This window comes from Takifugu rubripes, chromosome 17 (genome assembly GCF_901000725.2).
Source record: "Takifugu rubripes chromosome 17, fTakRub1.2, whole genome shotgun sequence".
Taxonomy (NCBI): Eukaryota; Metazoa; Chordata; class Actinopteri; order Tetraodontiformes; family Tetraodontidae; genus Takifugu; species Takifugu rubripes.
Genome location: NC_042301.1, coordinates 3,280,906 through 3,293,909, shown reverse-complemented (window position 1 = coordinate 3,293,909; position 13,004 = coordinate 3,280,906).

Genomic DNA, 13,004 nt, shown 5'->3' with positions numbered 1-13,004 from the left:
TGCATGTGTACAGTGTAAAAACTTATTTCCCCTCAGTGGATGGAATAAAGACCGCCTCTTCTATCATGTCAGAATAGAACCGCTAGATGGCGATATAACCCAGCATCCACAGTGTGCCCCCCCCCCACCCCCCACCGGAGGCTGGCCTGGTGGCCCCTCTTCCACAGTGCACGATGCCATCTGGGACCATCATCAATGATTGACAAGGTGAGCTAAATAAATATTCCACAGAGGGATACTGGGGATGGGGGGGGGGGGGGGGGGAATCAACAAAACTCACCTTTATCCAGCTCTCTTCCATCTTTTCCTTTTGATGACACGTCACCGATGACAGCTGCCATGAGAGGTTGTGTGTGTGTGTGTGTGTGTGCGTGTGTGTGTGTGTGTGTGTGTGTGTGTGTGTGTGTGTGTGTGTGTGTTACTAAACTAAAGCCAATTCCAATGTTTCTGGACTGCTTTTGGTGTCTCCGACTGACATAAGCGAGCGACTGTTGTTAAGAATGACACGGAAGAAGAAGAAGAAGAAGAAGCCTAGCGCCCCCCCCCCCCCCCCCCCCCCCCCCATCATGACTCATCCTCCCAGACCTCATTTCCATATCATAGCTGTAGATGTTTTTAAACCCACCTCTCAGCAAGACGCATGCAGACGCTCGCGTTGGTGGGAGTCCGAGACAGAATATGAAGGAAAACAAGTGGGGCCAGTGGGGCTGAGCGTGTGGGGATGTGACGGGGTCGTGAGTTGGGGGGGGGGGGGGGGGGTCCTGATAATAACAGGCATGAGTCATCATCCCCACTGGGATGTGCTTCTGACATCACAGTGGGCTTTTCGGGGGAGGAAGGCAATTCCCCACAAATGTTCTTCACTGATTGAGTGGGGGGGGGGGGGGATTAGGGATTACTATTCTGAGGTGTGTGGCAGGATGCAATCAGGCCAGTGTGTGTGTGTGTGTGTGTGTGTGTGTGTGTGCACCACAGACACAGAGGAGTGCAGTTACAGGGGCTGAACTGGTTTAGAGGCTGCTGACGTCACCGCTCGTTGACCAATCGCTCCCAGTCACCTTCTCCAGCTCTCCTCCATCCCCTCCCCCCTCTCCCCCCCCCGCCGTGGGGTCAGTCATGCAGTCAGGGTGAGAGGAGACCCTGCAGGCACGTAGCACCCGTCCTCAACCCCCCCCCCCCCCCCCCCCCCAGACTCCATCATGCACAGCAGCGAAAAGCCTGAGTGGAAGAATTTTCTGAGCTGAAAACGGAAGATGATGGAGGTTTTGGCGTCCGATCTCATTGTTTGCCTATCAAACAGTTATGATGGCAGGATGAGAGTGAACGAGCTCAGCCCGGAGCGCCAGAATTTTTTTTATTGATGAGTAAATATTGCTTTATGGAAATCTGCGAATATCTCCCTGCGACGTCTTTAACAAGCCTCTGTTTCCTTGCGTTTCCTCTCCCGTGCATTTGCTGTTTACCACCACATGCCTGAGCATAAAGGAAGCCCGTCGTGGACCCTCTGGGGGGACGTCCACGCTCGTCTCGCCTGTATCTGCTCCTTTCACGCCGATTCACTAATTGGCAGCAAGATCAGGCTGAAGGGGGAAATTATTATGTCGTTTCTGGATGAAAATACTGCAGGTAATTCGCCAAATGTCCGCAGGCCTCGCGCATAAACAAGAGGCGACAGCGGTTTATCTATTTTTAGTCGACGTCCCTCTGAACCTGACTGACGGGGTAATTAGACCACACCCCACAGAAACGTCCTTCAGGGACGTTGGAGTCTCGAGTCTCGAAGTTCTTGACAGCGTTCTTCGTCCTTCCCCTCTGAAGAGGCTCTGATTTCCACGATGGAAACGGCCTTTTTCCCCCCCTCTCAGCTGCGTGATCTCGCGTTATTAACGCGTCGCCTCCTCCAGTCATTTGCAGCTTTGCTCTAACCGGGTCAGATGTCCCAAAGGTCCAAGATGTGCGCTTACCACGGAGCCAGTCTTTGGCCCGCCGTCCACGCTCGTGGCATCCCCACCTGCTCTACAGCCCCACCATATGGTGCAGGGGTCCAGTTCCTGGTCCCGCCCATGCCAAAATGCATCTCCCCCCCCCCCCTCAGCCTGTAGTCTTGTCAAAGATGAGTGGGCAGAGCGGAAACAGTTGGATTTCCCTTGACACGACCAGCATGACAAGCAGAACCAAGAGCATCAATTATGGATGCATTCACTCGGTCCGGGTTAAGAAAGCTCTAATGTGAAGGAGGCCCGCCGCCCGGCGCCGCCCGGCGCCGCTCTCCCTGGTGACATAGATGGACAGAGGGGGGGGGGGGGCATGATGACCCAGGGCCCCGAGCAGGTCGCCCGCGCCGTCTCCACCCAGCTTCGCCAACACGTGCTTCATTTCAGGAGTTTGAGCTCCTCCGGTTGCCAAATCCGTCCGTTACCAAACACCCACGGCCGCCTCTCCCTCAGCAAACAGCACCGCTGGTCCGAAAAGGCTCATTGCCGGTCTTTCAAAGACGGGCGGCCCGCTGATGGGAGCCTTGATCTCCTTTCATTGCTGAGCCCACGTATCGTTTTATTGTCTGAACAAGACGAAGCAGCTGCCCCAGAGGTGTCTCATACCACAACCATCCGCTCCTGCTGTTGACTCAGACTTTCGGGGGTTTGGCCCGCGATGATGAACCCGGCGCGACCGGAGCGGAGCGGAAACCTCAGCAGAGAGGGGATTTGTTCAAATCCGCTCGCCTCCACCTGGTCGTGCTGAGGCCGATCCACCAGCAGGGCACCAGAAAGGGGCACCAGGGGCTCGGGAAGCATCAACGCGCTCGGATAGAGCAGCTGAAGGTGGTCGAGTCGTTTGCCCGCCCCCCCCCCCCAGCTCCTGTCTTATCACACAGCCTCCAGTAACAGCCCTGTGGCTGATCAGCGGGGTGATTGGTGGCTCCAGCCCCCTCCCGACCCCGTTGAGAGACAATGGGATGCGCACCCTAAGTCCTCTGGGACTGGAGGATAACAGGGATGTTGTTTGAATCTGTACGCCTGAGTGGCTGGGCGACCTTTCTGTTCTAAAGACGTCCGATATCGGCCCCCACCGCCGAAGCCCTTCGTGCGACACCACGCGCCGCACACTGTGCTACCACATGTGTGACATTTGTGTCGGCGGGCCTTTGTTCGCCTCTCCACAGAGCCGACGAGAGCATGACGCTTCATCGCGTGGCGCGGAGGTTTTTATCATCAGCCAGGCTGCAACAGAACCGTCCTAGTAAAATATCTGCTTTTCTTTACATTTTAGGGTCGGTTTTATTTCACGATTTGTCAGATTTCACCCCGAACCTGCCCACAGGCACCACCTGTGGCGGTTCGATGTGTTGCTGGGTGTTTTTACACACATTTTTAGCACTTACGCATTAGCTGGTTGCAAGGATGAACCTCGTATCGTGCTAATAGACGTGTGTTAATGGGTCTGGATCTCTGTGTCAGCACAGCCAAACCAACCAAATTCAAATGTGGGACCTGCGTAGCATTAAAGTTTATCGGATTGTCGGAATGGCAGGATTTGCCCTACGTTGCTACTCGATGTGAAGGGGTGAAGAAGATTTCTTGAGCGCGTCCGTCATGTGACCTTGAAATGCTCCTGTGGCAACCGGAACCAGCTGGAGGCCCCCGAGTCTGTCTGAGCAAACGGGCAGAATCGTTAACCAGTCTGAGAAAGAACAAACCGTGTGTGTGTGTGCATGTGTGTGTGTGTGCGTGTGTGTGTGTGCGTGCGTGCGTGTGTGTGTGTGTGTGTTTTCACAACATAGAATGAGTCACCACTTGATTACATATTAAATTTTTTTCTTTGTGTTTGTCTTTTCTTTTCTTCTACTGCCTTGTTCCTCTCTCTTTCACAAACACACACACAAACACACACACACACACACACACACACACACACGGTGTGAAAGGCAGTTCTCTTGTCTATCTGTGTGTTTTACTGATAAATGCGGGTGACATTAGGGGGCTCAAAGCTAGAATATACACTAATATTCTTAACATATATACACATACACATTGGCCAAGAATACACATTACCTATTCCTTATTATTTATATATATATATATGTTTTATCTTATTCTAGTGTATATTGTCTTCTCTATGTTGAATGTTGCAGCCTCACACCGAGACAAATTCCTAGCTTGTGTAATACTGTGTACTACATGAACAATGGCAATAAATAAATCTGATTCTGATTCTGATGTACCCAGCTAACTGGTAGAAACCCATTTCTAACCTATAAACAGTGCTGTGTTGTTATTGTGTGGCTTCACACAAAAACACTCCCTGGTTTAATTTATTACGTCAGACAAATGAGAATAATGGTAGGAAGCCATCAGCAACAAACAACATGCCTTCAGGATGACTTTAATAGGTGGGAGGGTGCACGCCGAGAGGCAGGGAGGGGCGCCAGCCACTCACGTTATTATAGCTGCTTTCTAATACCTGCAGTTTAAAAAGGCGCGTCTCTATTTCCTGGATACAAACGTAAGAGAAGAGAATGCGTGCAGCATTGTCTCCTCAATGACACCGGGTTTCACGTCTCGATTCCGGCCACGTTTCCGACGTTGTTCGGAGTCTGACTCATTCCCGGGCCTGAGAGAATATTAGGATATACGGAGTAGATCACGAAGAGTACCATTAACGCCTCTGCTGCTGTAAACGCAGCCTGTTGTGATCTGCGTCAAAGAAGAACGTTTGAAGCTTGAATTGCTCCCACCTGAGTACAAACATACACACACACTCTCTGTTCCTTCACACACATCCTCACGATTACATGCAAACCATCAACCGTCATGATTATCGCCCTCACGCGTCCTGTCAAATGTCCTATTATACATCCACCTTTGCAAAGACATGCTGAATCTTCACTGTAATACACGCCCACCTTCCCTCCGTACCCCCCATACGGGCTCCCGAGGGCAAACGGTGTCTCCTCAGAATGGTGCGGCTTGTTTCTCCCACTGACGTTAACAATTATTTTGCGTCCAACAGCAGCTCAGCTCATATGTTCAGTATGTTAATGTCAAACTGCTGTTCTGGCCATCAAAAAAACCCCAAAAAACTTTAATGGAAATTCCTTTACGGGGCCGCTAGAGCGGAATCGTGTGTGGATCTATCGTCTTTGTTTCACGCAGGTTGGAGACGACAATCTCTCCGCCCCACTCGACGCCCGATTGACCCGAGAAGATCTTTTCCGGCGTCTCCTGTGCAGGATCACCCCGCGAACCTCAGGTTTGTGCCTGCGGAGATGCAAACATGCATTAGATGGGCTCCCTGTGCATTCAGGTGGGGAAGGAGGTGCATGAAGGACACAAACGCCCCACAGGTGCTAACCCAGGGGTGGGGAGCTCAGCTCTGGAATCAGAGACGAATCAGAAGCTGAGAACAACCTGTGAAGTCCCTCCAGATGGATCATCACCTCACATTTGCTGCTTTATCCCTTTGTTTGGCTGACAAACTCTTTTGAAGTGCGTGGAATGCTTAAGAGGTGTGGCCTGGAGGAACTGACACGTGAGGCTTTGTCTGAGTACCGGTACTCCTGCTCCCTCCTGACTCACCCCGCAGCCAACACACCAAAAATCCCTGGTCCGCAATCCCAGCTGTCCCATCACAACACCGCGGAAGCGCTTCCACGCGCGCCTAAATTCGGACGAGGAGTCGGCCTGTTTACGCGGCTCGAAACCAAAGGACTGCGGCGAATGCGTCAAAGGAAAGGGAGGTCATTTTTAGGAGTCCTGTTGATGGTGCAGAGATGTCATGAGTGAGTCACAGATCCATGCCTCACCCCCAAACAACACTCCCTGTGTTGTTCATCCAAGTGTCATCACTACTGCCTGCAGGGAGGGGAAGCAGTCCCCGCATGGGAAACCAAACTAAGGACAACAGTGGCCCAGTAGCTTGGAAAACATGCACCAGTACGTATCGAGTTTTCCAGTTTGTAGACGCGGTTTTGAAGCTTCAGCCCTCTGGAGCTTAGCCCGTTAGCCGTCCGCGGCCGTACACCAGCTTAATCACGCTCATCTCATCTTCCCCGCCACCGTCGTCCCTCTCGTCATCGTCACCGCCATCATCCACACCTAGTTTAGCAGCCAGGATTGCTGCATGCGCACAAGGCACATCATCCTCCTGCCCAGCAGCTCAGCGTGACGTGAGCCCAGCTCTCGGCTTCTGCCGGCTGGGGCCTGCTGGGAGGAAGCAGAGGGGAGGGGCGTGGATGAACAGATTGGCCAAGATTACTCACTGCTGTCGGATTCTGAGGCGGGCCTGTTTGTGCAGGATGCTGGTGGGTAAACAAGGGGAATCGGAGGACCAGGATGCTGAGCCCAGATACCCCCCAGCACATCTGTTTCCTCCTCGGAATCGGACATTTCGACCAGGGGGTGTTGAGAGAATGTGAGGGGAGACGTGAGTCACAAAGAGCCCTCGAAAATACAGAAAAGATTTCATTTGTAAAGTGGAGGAAATAGGAAATATAATAGTCGTACTTTTGGGTTGTTTGTTTTCCCATTTCCACCCGTTGGCCCTGTATTTAGGTTGCATTCAGTGACTCTCTCATGTCGGTTAATTACCTTAATTACCTTACCTGTCAGTCTGCTGAGGTCACTTTAAAGACGTCTCTGCTGCAGGAGGTCTTCACACAGCCTGTATCACATGTGTGGTATAGCCACATTGTGTGTGTGTGTGTGTGTGTGTGTGTGTGTGTGTGTGTGTGTGTGTGTGTGTGTGTGAGAGAGAGAGAGAGAGTTTTGTTTTTGAAGTCATGACGGTTTCTGTGGTTATGAATGAAAAATGCCCCCGTTAAAACACACCGACAGGCCCTGACAGCTTGACGCCGTGACTCATGTCCTGTGGTGTTTTCTGCTGCTGACCACAGACTCTCTCCCTCTGTGTCTCACACACACACAAACACACACACACACAACTTGTCAGCACTTTATACTGGGTAGGTCATGGTATGGCGTATACACATGCTACGGTCCTGACAACTACCTGCAGGAGCTGCGACCAAATCATCAGAAAAGAGCTTTCGTGATGTCAGCAGTTCTGGGGGTCGGATCAAACCTCCAGCACCAGCGTCCGCTGAGCCACGAAGGAGCTTTGACATGATGCTGTTGTCAAAAATACGTCATTCTGCACGGCTAACACGATAAACTACCCCCCTGTGACATGGGCCATCTGCAGACCTCCCCCTTCCTTCGTTAATGAGTGACTGATCCTTTTTCCCGTTCTTCCTCTGCGACACAAGCTTAACTCGATATTGTGCTTTGTTGTTACCGAAGTGGAGACGATCGAGGTGAAAGTTGAAGCGCGCACGTGCTAGCGAACGCTTCCACGGTGTTGATGTTGCGCTGCTTTCGTTCCTGTGAGGCTCGGCGCCCGAGCTCATCCCTCACAACAAACACGGGTCCCTTTTCCCGTCATACAGGAACTCCACAACTGGTTGTGTGTCGCTGGTGGGGACAGGAAGCGCTTGCTGTCCAGCAGGAAATTGCTGCCGTCTCCGTGCCAACCATTGTGTTGCACGTGTTTACATGACCTCCCTCCATCTGTGCTGAATCCACACATTTGCGTTGTGTGTCTGGAGCTCGCCTGCCTGTTATGTTGTCGTTGTTTTGCTGTTGTTGGACCAGTGGAGAGCGAGCTCGATTTGAACGGTGTTGATTTTAAAGCATCCAGACCTAAAGAAAAGGTCATTGGGGTTAAAAGGAGCCTTGCGGACTTGTATGCCCCGCGCCCTCTCCTCCTAGGCCCAGACGCCACGCTGAAATCAGCACTGTGGAGACTCAACGTGACCTCCGACAGTCATCGGCGCTGAGGTCAGCAGCATCATCGCCGCGCTGGCGATGACAGCTGCTAATAAGAGTGCGAACGCGGGCGGGCGGGCGGTGACGGCGTGCTGGTGACTCATCAGGCGATGCTGGTAGCCTGTTAACATGGACGCCGGCCAACGCGACGCTAAAAACGTCCATCTGAAAAACCTGGACACCTGTCAGAAAAATGCCAACGCCCCAGATATTTTAGGAACAACGGCCGAGGAATGTTGACATTTAGGAGGTTTCCTGCACTGACACCAAGTGCATGATGGGAGGATGAGTCAAGAGCAAAGGTAATTGCCATCAAATGGGATCAAACAGGCTTTTAAAAGCGTCAGCTGTCACTGAGTAAGACTGCGTGTGCGTGTGTGTGTGTGTGTGGGGTGGGGGGGGGGGGGGGTCACTCCAATGAGTCATTCATTTGGTCTGTAAAGGTCATTCATCCATATGCTGGAGTTTGTTGGTGTCTTCTAATGACTTCCTTCACATGTCGGGCAAATCGATGCTCCTGTTTTCAGTGTTTGTCGTGGGGGGTGGGGGTGGTGGGGGTGGTTGCGTCAGTGACTCCGACAGCTGCGTTTCCGCCATTTCTGTGGCGGAACAGGCCCGTCGACCACGCCACGAGGCTCGAGCTCACGTGACCCTCATCTGTGCACGTGTTTATTGCGCGTGTCAGGAATAATATGGATGAGCTTAATATTCAAGAGGCAAAGCAGCCAGGTGGGAATTTTCTAGGAGGTCGGACGACAGCCGGGAAGGCCATGTTGGGGACCCGGATTGGGACCAGTCCGGTGCACCCAGGTGGTCTTCAGCCGCACTCAGAGCGGAGACGCCTCGCCGACTTCCAGCCCCACCCGTCTCCTGCACGCCGAGAGACGTCTGACTGCCTCGTCCTCTTTCATCAGTGCCTGAGGAGGATGATAACGGGCTGGAGCTTCGTCGTTGATTGAATTCAGGTAGAAAGGCTCATTTCCAGAGCATTGATTGCTTCCTTAATGAACAGACAACGCGGAGCCCTTTGTATCAAGACTCTTGGTTTTCCATTTATGAGGCTAAAACGTAGACAAACAAAGGGAGATAAGCTAGCTCGCAGCATATCTGCCTCTCTATCAAGGGAAGAATGGGAAGAAAACACTCTGAGGGGCAGATTAAATGGCCTGTGTCGGTGGCTTGACTTGGAGGAGGAAGGAAATTACCTTTTGATCTTTTCTTTAGCATTTTCCTTCCCAAATTGATTTTTTTGCGGCATGAACATGAATCACAAAATAAACGGTTTCCTTTTAGATCGGAGATTGGAAAGACAAATCACCCGGCAACAATTTAGCAGCAGTTCATGGACGCCGGCTGCCTCTTGTCTCATATATAACAATGGTCCCGTGTCTTTCATGGACTCTCTTCCAGACTGTTCTTTTATTTTTTATGACGTCAGGGGTCATTTATTAGCTCGTCCATTCAAAAAAAAAAAAAAAAACAACCACACAATAGTAAAAAAAAAAAAAAAGATCTTATGCAAGCCTGAAGACAACATTGCATCATAGCAGATGTTTGAATCATTAGCACACAGCAGTTATCCAAAGACAACCTTTGCCAATAAATCGTAAAACTCAGCTGCTGATGGCGAACAGTTTCCCATCATGCAAGACGAACCCAGAGTCACAGACCTGGCTCTGAAGGACAAAGACGCAGGGACAGTCGTCCCTCTGAATGCATGTGAGTGGACGGTTTTAGTCAGCTGGTGAGCTGAATGAACCAGTGACGGGAAAGTATGAATGAAGCGGTTATATAACAGGAAAAAACCTGACAAAATCGTCCGACCTCCTTTATTTTACTCCTCCCTCCCCCCATGCAAAGTGCATAGCGGCTGTTTGTACAGCATGTTAAAGTTACACAAGATTTCACGTGTATTATACGGATAAACTCTTGTTTCCATCATTTCCTGAAGCATTATATTGACCATGTGACAGTTTCTTTTATGGCTTTCTTCCCTCCCCAAAATTGCAAGACACTAAGCTAATATTCCTAATCAATAATCAGGGGTGCAGACATGTTGGACAGCACCTGTGATTCACCGTTTCCTTTATTGGCGTCGACATTTTTTGATTTCGGATGGATGAAATGGATTTTTCCTCCCACTGAACCTGGCAGGTCCAAACCTCTCGTGACAGGTTTGTAAGACCAAACCTGCTGGAATATGTTTGGACACACGACTGATTGAACCCTCGTATCAGGGTTGGGAAAGTTCAGCCTTGATGTGACGTGTTTACACAAGGTTTCACCATTCTGTGACTCACACACGTCTCTGGTCGCATCCCCATTTTATGCAAATCACACTTCATATTGTCCACCGTTTCTGACACACTCTTTATGGTCTCATAGAATGATACGCAAGCATATATGCTCCCCTCCTCGCTCAGTAAAGAAGGAATTTGACGCTGTGATGATGTTGTATTAACGCGCGCACCTTCAGATTCAGAACTAATGCTTCTAAACACTGTTCCAACGAAGAAACCTCAACATCCAAGCAACTTGGAATGTGGAAAGTTAGAAAGTTAAAGTGTTTATCGGGGACGATGTACCAAACAGGTTTGTCACTCGCTAATAACCCCCTTTATTGCGTCTTTTCGCAGCAACAAAGCTAACTTTTCGTAGCTTGCGCAATGCGAAAGATAGCAAAATCTTCTTTAATCCGTTGTAACATTGAGCAACTTATGAAATGTTCGTTCGCCCCAAGGAAGGAACAAAAGTTCCATTGGATTCTTTCAGCCGTTCATTCATTCCCACCTTAATAATGTAGTTTTAGAGCAGTTAGCTTAGTTGTTTATTCGGACACTGTTTTGAGCCACGGCTGAGTATCTATTTTATTCTGCCTGCGTGGCCGCCTTATTAGGAACCATCCGTTCCTCCTGATCAAAGCAGTGGACCATCCTCAACGGAGTCCCTAAGACTGTGGTAGCCCAGTGGGAGGGAAGGGTGGAGGCTGTTCCAACAGAGGGGTTTATCCCACAGGGAAGCCAATGAAACAGAACCCTGAATCGGCGGTTTAGGTGGAAGCTTGTGTCATGATGAGGGGACTACCAAAGAAAAAGGAGACTCAAACCTCCCACGTCTGACCTTCGCCACCGTTGATCGGAGGAGCTTTGACAGATATTGAAAAGCTGTGACTCATCTGGCCTGCCCCATCTCGCCGCCTCTCACAGAGGAACTGTTTAGAAATAGGATATTTGAAAATCCAGCTGATCTTTTTGCTTCTCCTATAGGTTCAATACAGCATCCCAGAGACGGCGTTCCTGCAAACAGGCTGCAGATCTGCGGCCGGCTCAGGAAACGGACGCGTACGTCTCCTGGCGTACGTCACAAACGTGTTATTGTGCATCGTGCACCGTGAAGAGACGGTAAACAAGAGGCGCTAAATTAAAATAGGAGACGCGTTTTCATTAAAAGCAGATACAGGGGGAGAGTTTGGGGGTTGTGGAGTGTTTGGGGCTTTCCGACAGAACCGTTTCAGATCTAGCAGTAGAAATGTGGCTGATTGTGTGTGTGTGTGTGTGTGTGTGTGTGTGATCAGATTTCTGAACTCTTATAAAGTCGACGTCCTCTCAACCCCCCCGAACATGTGTGTGGGAAACACAAAGCCAAATCGACACGATTGTGTGAGGCCTGACAGCAAAACTGGGATCTGTCTCTGTCTTTGTCACACACACACACACACACACACACACACACACACACACACACACCCACACACACACACACACACACACACACACACATTTCCATCGCCACCCCCTTGTTCTGACTGTTTCATGAGATTGGGCAGAGTGTGTGTGTGTGAGAGAGAGAGAGAGATGGAGGGAGGGAGAGAGAGAGAGAAAAGGAGAAAAGGTGTTTAGTTGAATCAGCACGGGATAATTCACACCTTTTTTTATTACGTGCACACACCTGCACACACACTCTACCACCCAGTGAATGGAAAGACTGTGACCGGAAAGATGGAACAGATATATAGATAGATAGATAGATAGATAGATAGATAGATAGATAGATAGATAGATAGATAGATAGATAGATAGATAGGTAGGTAGGTAGGTAGGTAGGTAGGTAGGTAGGTAGGTAGGTAGGTAGGTAGGTAGGTAGGTAGATAGATAGATAGATAGATAGATAGATAGATAGATAGATAGATAGATAGATAGATAGATAGATAGATAGATAGATAGATAGATAGATAGATAGATAGATAGATAGATTTGACTGGGCTCTTTAATTAAACCGTTCGCGTCCTTAAAGGTTAACCCGTGTCACATTTGGAAGACAGATTTTTTTAATTTATTTTTAAAAAAACAACGTTCATTTTGCTGGTGCTGAGGTTTAGGGAGCGTCAGCTGACGCACGGCTCGGCAGATTAATGTGATATTCAGTGGAACCTGACATCAGCACTCACAGAGCTTTATTGGCTCTTTATTCAGAGGCAAGTTAGAGAACAATGTCAGGGGAGAAAATGCTGGAGCGTCGTTACACACAATACTGAAGCGTTTCCTATCCTCCTATTTCTGGCCGAGAGACACAAAAAAAGGACACTAAGTACTTAAATGCGTGGAAGTATGGAAACGATCCCAGGGAGAGAGAGAAGAGCGTGAGCGGCTTGTGTGAAACAGAGCAGATGCAGCAAGATTACCAGCAGCGTGTGCTGCGGCTCCCAGAGATCTCAGCGGTGTGTTATTTTAAGAGATGTGATAAATGTGGGTATTTCTACCAAACTGTTGGAGAAGCAGGTCACGCGGTGACTCACAGTCTGCAGCGGCGCACAGCTACAGGAGCTCGGATGGTTGGAGGGTGGAGGGCGACGGGGAATAGAACGAGCTCCAGTTTTCTGGTTTACCACATATCGATGTTGTCGTATGTACTCGGCCACTGAAGCTCCCTCTTTCCCTTTTGTAGTTTTTGGGATATTTTTTCCGACTCATTGTGAGTGGACGACGTAGTGATGAGCTGAAGATCCTCTTTGGGTCACTAAGCCCCGTCGTGGTGTCGCCTAACGAATACGCACGTTTTGGGCCTATTAATAAATAGAATACACTCACAGGTTGTTGAGGGGGGCCTCTAAATGACTAAATTATTAATTAAAATATTCTCATGTCTGGCTTTCCTCATAAAGATGACGGTTCTTATATCTTT